Source organism: Halichoeres trimaculatus, unplaced genomic scaffold, assembly GCF_033239565.1.
Source record: "Halichoeres trimaculatus isolate MK-OKI-2021-1 unplaced genomic scaffold, fHalTri1.1 fHalTri1_scaffold_28, whole genome shotgun sequence".
In the NCBI taxonomy this organism is placed as follows: Eukaryota; Metazoa; Chordata; class Actinopteri; order Labriformes; family Labridae; genus Halichoeres; species Halichoeres trimaculatus.
This window is the reverse complement of record NW_027437206.1, coordinates 627835-644384: the sequence shown is the minus strand read 5'-3', so window position 1 is coordinate 644384 and position 16550 is coordinate 627835. Positions and strand designations below refer to the sequence as shown.

The following is a 16550-nucleotide window of genomic DNA, read 5'->3' as shown; positions in this document are numbered from 1 at the left end:
CGCCGACGGGTTTAAAACTAGCTGGACTAAGTCAAATGGCCTGAACAACTTTTAACTGCTCCTCTGTGGCTGCCACCTTATCCTGGTGGAGGAGTTTGAGTGCCTCATTGATCCTAGGGGCTATGTTGTGAGGGGCAACCATCCCGGGTAGGGTTTCCCAAGGCAAACTGGTCCTAGGAGAGAGGCCAGACAAAAAGACCCCTAATGATGAGTACTAACAGGATTCAGTTCACCCTGGCCGGAGGGTCACCAGCACCTCACCCTGGAACAAGGCCTGGGGTCGGGGCCTGCAAGCGAGCGCCTGGTGGCCGGGCCTTTACCCATGGGGCCCGGTCAGGCCAAGCCAGAATGGGTGACATGGGCCCATCCTCCTGTAAGCCAACTACATGCAGGAAGAGCCATAGGGGCCTGGCACAATGTGGACCAGGCGGCGGTCAAAGGCCGAGGCCTTGGCAGCCTGATCCCCGGTTACAGAAACTGGCTTTTGGGGATATGGAATGTCACCTTTCTGGAGGGGAAGGAAACCTGACCTGGTGCAGAAGGTAGAGAGATAGGGGCTAGATATGGTCAGGCTCACCTCAACGGAAAGCTTGGGCTTCAGAACTAACCTTCTTGAGAGGGGTTGGACTCTCATCTTTGAGAGGAGGAAAACAGATGTAGGCTTACTCATAGCTCCCCAGCTCTCCGCCAGTGTGTTGCAGTTTTCCCCGGTGGACGAAAGGGTTACTTCTCTGCGCCTTTGGGTTGGAGGACGGGTGCTGACTGTTGTTTGTGCTTATGCACTAAACAGCAGCTCAGAGTTTCCACCCTTTTTGGAGTCCTTGGGACAGGTGCCAGAAAACACCCCAACTGGAGACTACATTGTCCTACTGGGGGAATTCAACGCTCACCTGGGTAATGACAGCGTGACTTGAAGGGGCATGATTGGGAGGAACGGCTTGCGTGATCAAAACCAGAGCGGTGTTCAGTTGTTGGACTTCTGTGCTAGTCACAGTTTGTTTATAACGAACACCATGTTCAAACATAGGGCTGTTCATGAGTGCACCTGGCACCAGGACACCTTGGGTCGCAGGTCAATGATCGACTTTGTGGTTGTATCAGCTGATCATTGACCATATGTTCTGGACACTCAAGTGAAGAGAGGAGCAGAGCTGTCAACTGATCACCACCTGGGAGTGAGTTGGATCAGATGGTGGGGGAAGATGCCGGACAGACCTGGCAGACCTAAATGAACTGTGAGGGTTTGCTGGGAACGCCTGGCTAAGGACCCTATCAGGATGGTCTTCAACTCACACCTCCGGCAGAGCTTTGACTGCGTCCCAGGGCTGGCCGGGAACATGGAATCCAAATGGACCATGTCCAGCAGTGCCATGGCTGAGATGGGCGCAAGGCAGCTGGTGCTTGTTGCAGCAGTAATCCCTGAACCTGTTGGTGGACACCAGAGGTGAAGGGTGCTGTCAAGCTGAAGAAGGAGTCTTACAGGGCATAATTGGCTTGTGGGACTCCAGAAGCAGCTGGCAGGTACTGGCAGGCTGAGCGTTGCGCGGCTCTCGCAGTCACTGAGGAAAAAACCCAGGCGTTGGAGAATTTCGGTGAGGCCATAGAAAAAGATTTTCAGTCGGCCCCGGAGAAATTCTGGCAAACTGTCCGGCGGCCCAGCAGAAAAGCGGCTTTCTGTCTACACTGTTTACAGTGGGGACGAGAGCGGCTGGCCTCAACTGAGAGTATAGTTGGGCGGTGGCAGGAATACTTCAAGGATCTCCTTAGTTCCACCAACATGCATTCTGTCAAGGAAGCAGAGCCAGAGAACTTGGAGTTGGGCCCATCCATCACTGTGGCTGAAGTCGCTGAGACAGTTAAACAACTCCGCTATAAAGCCCCGGCGTGGACAAGATCCGTCCTGAGTTCCTCAAGGCTTTGAATGTTGCAGGATCTTGGCTGACATGTCTTTGCAACATTGCATGGACATCAGTGATAGGCTGCCCCCTGCCCTCTCATAAGTCCCTCCATGACTCCAGAGCACTGAGAAGAGCTAGAAAGATTATGGCCGACCCCTCACATCCTGGCCATGGTCTGTTCACCCTTCTACCCTCTGGTAGAAGGCTGCGCCTGCCGAAGGCTCTTAAAGCACGCCACAGACTCAGTTTCTTCCCCTCAGCCGCCAGGCTGGTCAATGACTCTGCCCCCCCTCCCCGCCCCTCAGTGTCACCCGTTTCAGATTTATAGTCATACACTGGTCCTCTGCACTGCACTTTATATTTACTTAATATTTAAGTATGCCACTCTTTTTGCACTGTAGTGCTTGTTCTTTGTTGTTGTTGTTTTTTTTTTGGACTGTTTACTTGTGAAAAAAGTACTTGTTTGCAAATACACACATGTTGTCACCAACACAAATTTCTATGTGTTAATTTACACAAATGGCAAATAAAGGAATCTGAATCTGAATTAAGTTCAGATGGAAGCTGAAGCTTCAGCAGTCAGTCTCAAAGTTGTGAAAAAACTGCTGCTTAATGAAATGTCTTATAAGGATGGAAGGAAGGTAAAGAAAAGAGGAGTATTCAACAAGGCAAAGTTCAGTAAATGTTCCAGCAAAGAAACCAAAAGGTCCCGAAGAGGCTTTATGGTATACCATCAATATCTAAGTGTGTCTATATACTTAATGGCCAATCAAGTGCTGACTCAGTTAGAGACAGGGAGAGCAGTGCTCAGCATAAGCAGGCCTTTCTGGCATTCGATCTCTCATAATCAAATTACCAAAAGGTCCCATTCCGGTCATTAGCATTAGTTCTCTGTATTATTAGAAATGAACCATTTACATCAAATCTCCAAAAACTGTTGATGAGGCTCTGCATTTTAATGAAGAGCTCTGGCATCCACCAGGGAAAGAGGCTCCTAGACAGAGACAGACAGGACCCAATGGAGACATTTAAGGACACTAAATCGGCAAGAGTTAATCAAACAGCTACTCACGCTGACTGTGACCAAACTAATAATTTGACATGTGAATTGGAGTACCATAAGGCTCCAGACAAAACCACAGAATTAGCAGTGAGCACAGTGAGGACAGGTTTTAGGTGGGACTGAGTTTAAGTCCAAGAACCCCCTGATAAACGTCTCACACCTCCAGAGGATACAGGATTAAAACAAAGCTAGCACAGCACAGCAGAGCGAGGTGGATCATTTATTACAATCATACTCATGACTGCATATAGGATACGTTAAATCATTTATTTCCAAATAGTGAATCAGGTTGAAGTGTGAGAGATGTTCAAAGGGGCAGCTGTTAAAAGGAATCAGACATGGACTTCAAACCAAACTCAGACAAAAAACTGAACCAGAGTGAAAACCAGAGAGGAGCAGATGCAGCCCTGCTCTTTTCTGATCACCTGTACAGGAAGGTTGATTCATCTAAGCTTGCACATATAACTCTTTATCTTTCAAGAGTGTGCACCAATTATTCACTTTGACATATAAGTGTGGTGCTGAGAGAGTGCATCAGGAAAAGGATAAGCAGGTGATAAGGAGGTGTTACATTATTTGGTACGTAAAATGTTAAAAAATACAAAACATCAGAAAACTTTCCCAAAAATTGAGTTTAGCTTTCAGACAGGCTCTGGTGTGGATGTGACCTTAGACCCCAGCTTGTTGATAAAAGAAGGTGGCTAACCCTAAAGGTAAATATCTGAACAGGTAACTACGTCTGTTGGTTGTTGGAGAAAGCATAATTTTCACACAAACATGACACACAGACATAAGATGCACAGAATCAGCATAAGAGAAAGTGTGTGGTTTTATACTTTTAAAACTCCACACAGTGACCCTTCCCAAACTGCAGGGGGCAGTGTATCACAGATGCATGTCTACCACAGTGCTAAACTAGAGGAGAAGAAGCTGTTTACACTGTTGACAACATTTTTTTGGCTATTTCCTCCCCTTCTCTGAGTTTGGCAGCAATTTCACGCCAGTTGTCACGATTATCATGGCAATCTCTATGTGATGAACCATAGGAATGGATTTTTGTGCACTCAGAGCTCCGATTTGTACATGTGGAGTTTTTGGAGGTGCACAACGCAGCAATTTTCTACCTCAAAAGGACTGCGCGAGGGGGCAAGGCTGCTAAAGTGAAATCATTCATTCACACAAAGCCATGCAGACCTTGCAGACATGTCATGAATAAACCAAGCTTAAGAGGACTGGGTGGGGACAACAAAGCTCTTTGTAAGTGCGTCTCAAAGCAATCAAGGGTCAATCCTTCCTTCATTCCCCCACTTGTGTAGTTCATTTGCGTCTTAGTCCCTTCCACCAGAGATGATGGAGAAATGAAGGAAATGAAGAGAGGAGAGAGGATGGAGGAGATTCGTTTTTAGAGCAATGGGACGTCCTCTCCTCCAGACTGTCACAAGAAGCGACGTGTTTCAGTGATGGCAGCGTCAGCTGATCACCTCTGGATCATCTGTCAGTCAGCTCTAACAGCTGTTTGTGTGTCTGCACATGTGCGCTGTAGTAACTCTGATCAAACAGAAACAGTAACAGAGCTTTGTCTCTTCCTTTAACCTGTTTACCAAACATGTTACCATGAAAAAACACCTGCTATCTGTTTATTCTGTGTGCTGTTTAAAAGCTCATATGGATCACTTTACCAGTAAAATGTGTAATTGTGAGATTATTTATGAATTATTTAACCTTTATCTAGAGCAAATCTGATCGTGAACTCTGTAACTTATTAATAAAACGTAGTTTACTGTGTCTCAGGAAGATATTATTTATTAGATTTCAGTTTTCAGAATGAATCCTCCGTTATATTGATTTCATGATGGATGTGTTCAGTATTTTGTGCTTTAAATTCACAGCAAACATTCTAATCCCAGCTTTATGACCCGTTTCTGAATGATCCTCAGCAACTGTTTTCAGCTTCTTTTCTCTCTCAAAAAACTCTGTTCTGTTTGTGAAGTTTCACGTAGAGCAGTCTGAGCCACTGCAGCGTCCAATCAGTAATATTCCATATGGGGACGTGTCTGTCAGTGAAAAGACTTCCACAAAGCCAGCTCTCGTGTTCCCTCAATCATAGCTCCTCCGATCAGTCTACTCTCTCCTCTGTGCACAATTATCGCTTTGGGACAGTCTTCGAATCGGTGCCTCAAAGGAGATAGGAGAAAGGAGGCATGAAATTATTGCTTTGAGATGCACCCTGCAATCCATTTCAAACCCTGGATATGAGGGGACATGAGGGTATCTGTGAACAGTGTGGAGAGGTGACCCTACTAAAAGTAATGTCCTCTTTGTTAATCTCTCAAATCTAACCAAGAAAACAAAGCTGCACACTCATCTCAGCCCATACTCAGGCTCAGAAATAAAGAGCGGCCTGCAGAATTCAAGTGGGACCAATAAAGTTGTCAGCAGCAATTCCAGCTGACTGATGGTTAGTCAATGAGGTGCAGAATGCACACCATGTCAATGAGCACAATGAGAGCACACGGCTTGGTCTTTGTGCTAATCAGTTTAGACCCAAGCCCTTTTGTCTCTGACCTGGAGCTCATCCAGTGGCTCCTCTGGAGGCCACATCACATACTTCCCATAACCCCATTCATGGAGACAAATATGTCCAAAGTTGCAGTTCAGAATGCCTTCTGATTTGCCATATAAGTCGGTTTCATTGTCAAAGAAAGTGCAGTGTAAGAGGGATGGGTACTGACCCGCACTGTAACCTCCAGAGAGAAAAAAATAGGTTTCAGTGAAACAACACACCCTCTGTGTATGGGGCCACAGAGTCCAGTTAAAACCCAGCTCTGCTAATACCACAAAGCACTTTAAAGAATCAATAGTAGGGCTGCAACTACCAAATAATTTAGTATTTGAGTAGTATTTTGTTACGTTAAAGAACAGTTGCATACAAGTGAATTTTTGTCCAAACAAGAGGAAAAACAAGTGACTAAGTTCAATGAGATCTGACTATAAATTTTAACAAGGAATCAGAATATACTGATGATCAGGTTTTGAGTCTTTGCAGTGTTCCGACTAAAATGTTGATCCCTGCTGTGTTGGAACATATTAAAGGGATAGTTTGGGTTTTTTGACATGAACCTGTATGGCATCCTCATCTATAGTTATGTACATTAGTGCTGTCTTACCCCTGTCAGCGTCCTGTGATATTTATTATTATTTTATATTAATTTTGATGTGTCAAACTAAAACCCGCGACCCGATCGCATGTTATTTTTTCCACCAAGATCCGAACCCAGAGGAAAAAAAGGTTTTAAAAACCACCCGAAAATCAGCTGTGTTTTACGGGTACCCGACCCAGTGCAGGACTCTGCTGCACACTTCTGACAAGTGCACCAGCATTTGTCTGTCACTCTCTCTCTTGGTGGAAAAAATAACATGCGATCGGGTCGCGGGTTTTAGTTTGACACATCAAAATTAATACAAAATAATAATAAATACAATAAAATAAAAATGTAAGTTGTAAGCTGGTTGTAAGGCTGTGACCATTTAGATTCTGGCTTTAAATCCGTAACATGGTGGAAGGCTGAGCCACGCTATCCAGTTCTTAAAATACATCCATGGTTGTGACATGATCACGGCTCGTACCTGCTAAGCGTCGCTTAAGTCTGGACAGAAAGTAAGTCTACTATTACACATGTAAAGGTCCTTTAAGAGATTAAAAGTTCAAAAGCATTAAACTTAAAAAAAAAGAGTGATTTTACAGTTGTATGTGAGAAGATCACCGAGGGTTGATGATGACTCCAGCTGTGGCTCCAGGAGCGACATGACTGTGCCTCGTCTCTCTCTAACCGTTCTAACTCCATCTGACGAATTTCAGCATCAGTATATTCAAGTTCATAAAGATATCCCCTTGGCTCTGTGCTAAATGTAATGTCATCTTCATCAGTGTCGTACTCAGACATGTTATTGCTAACTTTTTAAAGTTGTTATGACAGTGACAACGCGCGCTGGTCAGCTGGATGCACCACGCGACGCAGTGATACGCACCAGAAAGTAGTGCCAATCAATAACAGAGTCTGACTTTTTTCTGGTTTGCAGTTTTGTGAGGCAAATTTATCACTCTTTTAAACACAAATTGTTTTGAGAGGAAAAACACTTTATTTCCGTGACCCCAGCCATGTTGCCGGACTACTTTCGTCTGGACCAAAACCGCACCAGATCTTGGGTCACAGGACGCTGACAGGGGTAAGACAGCACTGATGTACATAACTATAGATGAGGATGCCATACAGGTCCATGTCAAAAAAGGCAGTGCTACAACAGCCAGAGGCCAACAGCGAATAGGAAAGATGCCCATCACTGCTGACAATACAGTGACCTGTAAGGGCCAGCAATTCCATCCAAACTTGACAGGAGCTAGGAGACGAATTTTGGAAGAACATAGCATTTTTAGTGGCCGGGCTGTTTGTTCAGCTGCTGGCAGCCAAGGGTGAAGCATAGAGTATGAAGACACGTTGAGAGCTGAGTGGATGAGAACAAAAGCGCAGAGTGCGGAGAGGCTGCAGTTTTTTTAACTGCATTCTGGAGTAAATTCTCCCCTCCTTCCTCTTCTCTCTTCACATTCCCAGAAGAAAAGGGTGAAGGTCAAAGATGCTAGATAGAGACCATCAGGAATAACAGCCTCTCCTGGAAGGGTGTCTGTAGAGTTCCACATGTCTAATAGGTGTCAACCAAGAGTCTCCATATTTACAACAGTGTCTCTTTCCTTGGGTGTTGTTTATAGTTACAAGTACATCAAATGAAGGAAAACTACTTTAGCAGTTGCCTGTTATTTAGAAAACTTGTTTTAATTACCTCTCCTTCCTTGGGAGTGAAGCTGAAGACCTGAATGTGCCTTGTACATGCTACACAGGGTTGTTCTCTCTGACCAACTGCTTCCTAGTAAAAGGAGATACTCTGGCATGTTTCTGTTCTGCTTTGGTCCCTTTGTTTGGAGAAATTCCACAGGAGAGAGTAAAGAGGCTAAAGCTCACATGTCAAGGCAGCCAATCATCCTTCTCTTCTACACAAAGCTAACACAAAGCTAACCTAAGGCTAAAGACTTGGCTGGGCAGGTCTGCAACTCTTACAGTTGTTTGTTTGGGGTTACAACACAATGAAAATATTGCGGTACGACAGCTGGAGAGATAAATGCCCTTAAAGAAGGTGTCATACGAGAAACATCTGGAGCAGAGGCCCACAGGCTTTTATCTGTATGGGTATTCACTTCCCCCTCACAGTAAACAAATGTTAACTAAAACATGCTGGCAGACAAACCCTGACGGATAAAGCCAGCCTGCAGGGAGACACCCAGCTCTGAATGCTCACTTTTCACAAACCAGTGTTGGAGTTGGATCAAAGGCCTCAAACGGTAAAGAAACTGTTAATTACACACTGCTTGTTTTAATAAATGCAAATATTCACATTTTAAATCTAGAAGAGAGTGTAACCTATAAACGGTAACACTTTATAATAAGGGGCCTTAATTAATGGTAGTTAATGCATTATTAAGCATTAATTCTAAGTTCATTAAGCAGAATAATGTGTAACCTAACTTTTACCAACATATTAGTTAAGCATTAATAAGGACTTAATGTCTACTGTTCAGAGTTAACTAATACATTATCAAGCATCAATAAAAGTTATATTATGTATTAAGTTATCCTTTAACATTAATAACCTGACACAAACCTGAATTAATGTATAAGAGTGCATTATGAGCATGACTTAACCATTGTTGACCATTACTGAATGCTTTTTGGGCCCTTATTGTAAAGTGTAACACATGTATCCCTTTGGTAACACCTATGCAGGTTACACCATTCTTAACTACACACTATTTAGCATAAGTTAAATATTAGTTGGGACTTAAGTCATCACCTGTAAACATGAGTTACAAAAGCAGTTATTAATATGATTTAAGACCAGGAGCACCTGAAGACAAAGAATCCAGATATCTATTTAACAACACAAACTCAAACTGAATGTAAAAATTGCTGTATTTTTTACAAAAAAGGTCACATTCTCGAAACAAAATCACCTTAAACAAAACAAGTACTGAGTCAAAATGACAATTACTTAGCAATCAAATAAAAAACCCTCATATTCAAGGTCCCTCAGAGCTAGTGGCAAAACCAAAATGCATTACTAAATATCAATCATTTAAAAAGTATAGTAATATTTACAAAAAGAAAAAAAACTGGATGCACATTGTTGTTATCTATTATGGATAACTATTGAAAGAATAAAAAGACACTGTGATGCTATGGGCCTGGGTATTTATTTATTTATTTTTGCTAACTGTGTTTACTTGTTAAACTGCATGAAAAATACTGACTTTTAAACCTTTACATTTTCAAATGAATCTTAAAAAGAAAATTGGTGGTGCCTCACTTGGTAGGGTAGTGTAAATTTGTGTAGTTCAATCCTGATAAGAAAGTATCTGTAACAGCAATATTACCTTCTGTCAAGTTAAAACAAATCCTTTAAAAGGGAAATGCAACACTGGCACTTTACTTTGAATTCACATTTTTGTGAAGTAAACTTGAACAATCCATAAGAATAAATATTATTTGTTAGGGATGCACGATAACTTTTTTTTTGAACCGATACCGATAACCGATAACTTTCAGCTTCTACAGGCCGATACTGATAACTGATAACACACACTCTCAAACATTTATATATTACCCTAAGATCATGACGTGAATTCTATAAACAAAACCAGAGTACTATTATAATTGCAGCTACTGTGTACAGTAAAGTGCTTGTATATAACTTGAGTTTGTATCCTATATATTTTTTTTCTACTTGTGTGCTGGTTCTATTATTTGGTGCAACTGCTGCTGGAATCTGAATTCCCTGGGGTAACCTTCCTGAGGGATTAATTAAGTTCCTGTCTGTTTGTCTGTTTGTCTGTTTGTCTATCTATCTATCTATCTATCTATCTATCTATCTATCTATCTATCTATCTATCTATCTATCTATCTATCTATCTATCTATATATCTACCTTAAAGGACACTGGCTTCTGGTTTGATTCAAATGAATATGTTTTCACCACAGTAAATGAGGTTCACTTGTTTTTTTTCTGCAACTTAAACGTGAAAAATTAATAATAGAGACACCAAAATTTCGCAAAACTTCTCAAATTTGGATTAAAAGTTTTTATGCTGTCATGAGGTGATTTTTCAGAGAAGTTTATCACAAAATATGCAATGGAAACACCTTCATACCATATACTATACTATACTATACTATACTATACTATACTATACTATACTATACTATACTATACTATACTATACTACCTTTAAAAAACATGTCACTTTATCATAACAATGCACCTCCCTCACAACAGCTCTGCTGTTAGTTGTGTGTTCAGTGCAGATGTTTGTGTTTGTGACCGTCAGTATGAAGGCATCATGACGGCTGTGAGCGGGTCAGAGTCAGAGAGCAGCAGGAGGGAGGGGCGGAGGTGTGTGCAAGACCTCACTCAGTGTGAGAGTATGAGAGCTGGAGATGATGGTTTTCATTCAGTGTTTAGTTCGTGCCTATAAAGATGGCACATGTTCTGACCTGACACTGTATTCAAAACAAATTAAAAATTAAATTACCTTAGCCTGTGGGTCATGTCCGGCAAATTTATTGGATTTTTCAAAAGTGTGTAAGTCCCAGTGGCTTCGTTGTGGTCGGCTTTACGTTATTAGCGTCTTTAGCATCCCGGGTGTCCTCGTGCTTTCAAAACTCCGTCAAAGCAATGGTTACGTTTCAGGTGACTGATTAGGTTTTAAGTATTGAAGCTGCTCCCTTTTCTTCCTCATGGAGCTTTCCTGGAATAACTGTCTTCTTCAGAAACTTTAAAGAAGTCCGACACAGTCGACTCCATGTTTTCTGTTTTGAAGCGTCAACATGCTGTGCTGTGTTGTGATGCATGCAGGTGTAACGGAAAATCCCGGTTCCCACGTTTGCTAGTCCTTCTTTCAGCCTTTTTAAATCTATATTTGCATTTTTTATGCGTAACGTGAAAAAAATACTGCGGATGCCAATTCAAGTCTGTAACTACAACAATATGACCAAGTTAATGAGTCTTTTCCGACATGAGGGGGAACTCTTAAATTTCTCAGTCAGGAAGCGTTGTAATTTCATTTTTTTGCCAGTGCCTCTTGAACGCATCACTGGCTGCTGGCCGTTCATGTCTTACAGTGGGAGCGGGGCACCGCTGCGCTGACAAAGATACACATGTTATCGGGGCTAGCCGCCTTAATATAGAACCGATAGGAATGACGTCATAATTTTCCCGTTATCGGCTCGATAACTATTGGTCAGATAGTTATCGTGCACCCCTATTATTTATCAAACCAAAATTATCTCAGATAAAATAAAGTAGCACATGCACTGCCTGGTAACTCAAAAGCTTTTCAGTTCTCCTCAGCAGTGAGGATGAAGGTGAGAGGCTTGGTGATTACAGGCAGACGAATGCGGGAGGGCTCACAGAATAGCAGCTAACAGGCCAGAATGAAGTAATGCCTGATGCCATGGGAGAGTCTTACTTCCAGCAGGTCCAAAGAGAGCGTCCTGGTTTACTGTGTGCATTAACACATCTCTCAGTCTCGTATTACTCCTCTAAAGCTCCTTAAATTCTCATCCTGAGTCCATATGAGCTTCAAGCTAGCTAACAACACTAACAGCACACAGTAGCAATAACTGCTATTGCACAGAAAATGCATGTTAATTCCACTCACATGCTAATGTTGTAATCATGATTAGTAAATCAAGTTCAAACAAACTACATGTTGTTGGAGCAGTACAAAAGATTACGCACAAAGTCTCAAAAAGTCTGTAACTTGTCGGTAAACTCGCATTCACCAAAGTAACGGACACAAACCTCTGCAGCTTCACTAGTGACATTTTGTCTGTGTGACAGTATGTCTCATCATGTCCCGCCCCTTGACCTTTCTGATAGGGCTTAAGGATTGTTAGGAACCAATAAAATCAAGAGAACAAAAGGACATCCTAACATCGCATGATGCTAGGTTGTGACTGACCATGCCACTCTTCTGTGCGCTGTATTCAAATTTGTTCAAAATCATTGGTGGTTATTTACACCACGAAAGTAAATCAAACTATGGATTTAGTCTATTCAGCCCATTGTAAACTGTTTCTCTTTAGCCCTTTCAGCCCTGTCAGAAAGGCCAAGGGGCGGGACTTAATCACAAGATGATGCGAGATGGTACACAGATGGAAAGTGAGGAGCTACAGAGGTTTATCATATCCAATACTTTGGTGAATGCAGAGTTTACCAAGGAGTTACAGTGTTTGAGACTTGGTAAAGGTAAATACTTTGTGTGTAATCTTTTGTACTGCTTCAAAGAATTAGCATGTATTTTCTGAGGAGCAGCAGTAAATGCTTCTGTATGCTGTGAGTATATGTTAGTGTTTTTAGCTAGTTTGAAGCTAATATGGACTCAGAGACTGAGAGATGCGTTAATGTACACAGTGAACCAGGACGCTCTTTTTGAACCTGCTGGAAGTTAGACTCTCAAGGCATCAGATACTACTTTATTTTGGACTGTTAGCCGCCCATTCTTTGAGCCCTCCCTCATACATCTGCCCATCAACCATCACCAAGCTTCTAACCTTCATCCTCACTGCTGAGGGGAACTGAAGGGCTTGTGAGTTAGTACTATTTTATTTTATGCTAATATTCAAGTAAAGTGGCCATTTGTTTTGGTCTCTACGCTCCCAAGCAACAATATAGGCCAAAAAAAGTTTTCTTTTGGGGTTTAATCAAGATAACTCTGGATTGACAAGTAATGTTTGTTTTGATGGATTTTTTAAGTTTACTTAATTCCAAAAAAAGGGGAATTCAAAGTTAAGAGTCTGTGTCACATTTCCCTTTTTAAGGATTTGTTTTTAAACTTCACAGACTGAATACTGCTGTTACAACTACTTTCTCATCAGGATTAAAATACACAAATTTACGCTACCCTACTAAGTGTTTATAAGATTCATTGGACATTTTAAAGGTTTAGAAGTCAGTAATTTTCACGTAGTTACACATGTCAACCCCATTAGCAAAAAGAAAAAGAAAAAATACCTAGGGCACTGCACAATGTACTACAACATTCTTTTATTATTATGGCTAGGCGCCGCCCTGTTGGCTATGGCTGCCTTTTGCAGCAGCTCTCTCTTTTGTGTCCATTTCTTGTTATTTCTTTCATCTTTATTTTTTGTAATCTTTGTATTTGGAGTGCATCATGACTTTGTACGGCTTGCTTGTTGGTCATGGACACCAAACATTTGGTGGCTTTAGTGATATTTTTACTATTTTTGCTCCTGTGTTTGTCTGGAGATTCTACATGTAACCATGGCCACATTGTTGATACATGTGAACTCAGCTGTTTGCAGTCTGTAGCATGTCAATGCTAACTGGTGTAAGGCCTGATGTCTTCCCACAAGGTGAGGAGAAGGGGGTGGGCACGACGTGCTGGTTCTCAGGTGTGGGCTAAGAAGGAACATGGACCTGTCCTTCCAGCCATCATTATTGGGAACATAAGATCTATCTCCAATAAGATGGACGTGCTAGCTGTGCTAACCCAGTAACAGAGGGAATACCAGACATGGCTAACGGAGCTAAAATCAGACACCAACACCACATTGGAAGAACTCCACCTACTGTGAGCAGAAAGGATACAGGAGACAGAGATGGAGCATGACTGAAGAAGCTCAGTCCTGGACCCTGTGGAGCTGGAGGCTGGCTGACTGGAGAATGACAGACAAGCTGTCATCATCTATTTTCTTATGGACCTTTTTGCACTTTCTTTCCTTTGTTTTCTTGATTGCTGCTGTGACTTCAATTTCGTTGTACTTGTTACAATGACAATAAAGTTCCATTCTATCCAAGACTTCAATATTTATGAAGCTACAACAAATTATACATTCAGTTTGAGTCTGTGTTGTGTCAGTTTCTTTATTCTATTAAATGGATTTCTGAATTCTGTGCCTTCAGGTGCTGCTGGTCTTAAATCGTTTTAACTGATTTGTAACTCGTGCTTTCCAGGTGATGGCTTAAGTGCTAACAAATACTTAACTAATGCTTAATTAATGCTAAATAGTATGTAGTAAACAAAAGTTAAGGGATACATGTGTTACACTCTACAATAAGGGTCCATAAAGCATTCAGTAATGGTGTACAATGGTTAAGTAATGCCTATGAGACAAATAAGCATTTATAGTGTGTTATCTAAGGGATACATGTGTTACACTCTGCAATAAGGGTCCAAAAAGCATTCAGTAATAGTTAATTATGGTTAAGTAATACTTATGAGACAAATACTGTATTTTCCGGACTTTAAGTTGCTCCAGAGAATGAGTTGCAAGACTGTTCCCGGCCAGTGTTAATTTTGACAGCAATTTCTGATTCAGTCTTGGTCTTTTGAATAACACAGCATTTAGTTTTAGTCATAATTTAGTCATATGAAACCTGTTGGTCTTAGTCTAGTTTTAGTCGACTAAATACCATAGAATTTTAGTCTTAGTCTAGCTTTATGCTGGGCTCACACTAAACGATTTTCACAGTCTCAGACTAAAATCTGAAAATCTTTAATAAGTCTTGGAGTTTTACTGGAGTCGTGGCGCATGCCCGTGCTCTCGATCGTTTAGTGTGAGATAGTAATCTGCGCTGTTTCATGTCAGTCTTTTCCTAGTCTTTGGTTTGCGATGATATCAAACATGTTTGATATTATCGGAAGTCACAGTGACGTCACACAATCAACAACCAATAGATGAGTTCTCACAAAAGCGTAAACAGGAAACCAGGCAGTTATGAAGGAATGGAAGCAATGGAGGAACGACGAAGAAAGTGGACTGTAGAAAAAGAGGAGCGAATGGTGGAGTTATAGGCAGAGCAGCCCTGCCTGTTTGACATCAACTCTCGCACATACCACGACAGAGTGGAAAAGGAAAAGAAATGGACCGAGATTGCAGAAGCCCTGCAAATGCCAGGTAAGTGCGCTAGCTATGCCAACATGCTACCACTGTATTCAACGCCATGCCTTGCTATGTTAGCTCATGTTAGCTTGTGGCGTTACGTTACAATACACACGAATAAAAGACAGCGAGTAAGGGAATGTGTACACTTAATTTAGTACAAAGAAAATAAACACGTGACTTTTGCTGATGCAACCCAATTTATGTTTCAGTTGCTGAGGTGAAAACAAGAAGTCTGTCTCTGAGGACACAGTTTAGCCGACTCCTACGACCTCGGCCAAGTGGAAGTGGGGAAAAGCCCCTCACTTCAAAACAGAAGTGGATATTGAGAAGTATGGACTTTCTCAAGCCATTGGTCATCCCCGCAACACAGACCAGCCTTGTTGTGAGTACTGAGATAAACAGATATATATCCTCCATGTATTTCTTATATACTCACTTTTGGTAATGTTTGTGAGTTACCAACTGTGTATAGAAATGACCACTTATATACTAAATACATGTTGGCAATCTTATCCAACAGACTGAAGACAGTGAGACAGACACACAGTGGACAGTGGCTGATGAGATGTCCTCTCCTATGGAGGAGTATTCCACTCTGGACAAAGACATTACAGAGTGTCTGCTCAGGCCTTGTACACCAGGCTCATCAAGGTCCTCAAGCCCACCAGCATGAGAGCCAAGAGTCTGCCAGCCATTCAAAAAAAAGGCCAGACGTGCCAGTGAAAATGACATTGAGCTTGAGAAACTTGAATTGCTAAAGGAAATGTCCAAAAGTGTCAGAGGTTTCAATACAGATAAAGTAGAAGAAGAGTCAAGCTTTGGACGACAGGTTGCATTTGGGGTCTGTCACATCAAGGACCCAACTTTAAAAACGAGCAAAAAAAAAAAAGTTATGACTATACTGTATGATTTTCAAGAAGCAGATCAGCAGCAACTAATGGGCAGGGAACAATACAGGTCACAACCTCAATACTCAATACATAGTCGAGTCCAGCCTCAAAAACATCCTCAGACAGTACAACTAACACATCAGCACACACACAGTCTGCCTCAGGGACAGTCAAGTTTCATGCAACTGCTTGAAGACACTGAAAACATTTAGATTAGTTTGAGCTTGCATAGGTCACAATACTCATTCTGTTTACATTTCAGGTGTTTTTTGTATTTAATTTTTTTCTGATGTGTATATTTCACACGATGCACATGTTTAAATAGGGCTGTTAATGCACTTCCATTGCTGAAATAGTGTTTCAGACTATTTTTTGCACTTCACCTGACGCTGTGGCTAAATAAGCTGGTATTATAATTTATTTTCAGTGTATTGTTTTGTGAAAATTACACTTTACTAAGAATGTCCTTTTAAAGTTTTGGTTTCAAAGACTGAAGTCTGTGTTTGCAGAGTTATGCCCTGATGTGGAAGTGCCTTTTCTACTTTGAATAAAGAAAAAAATAAACAACTTTTCACAAAGTATTTGCATCTTTTTTTAACTGATATGTACAATGAAAAAAGGGAAACTGGTAATGTAACCAGTACCTGTACATTACACCAGTACAGTTAAGTCAGTCTAATTTTTC

At 41.5% G+C, this 16550-nt stretch overlaps 1 protein-coding gene across 1 annotated transcript in view; it reads right to left on the bottom strand.

The window, feature by feature from the left end:
- LOC141786433 (SLIT-ROBO Rho GTPase-activating protein 1-like) overlaps window positions 1-16550 on the bottom strand; it is a gene marked incomplete at its 3' end in the record, with an annotated part of 131811 nt that overhangs the window by 64787 nt on the left and 50474 nt on the right. The gene's annotated exons all lie outside the window — the stretch shown is intronic.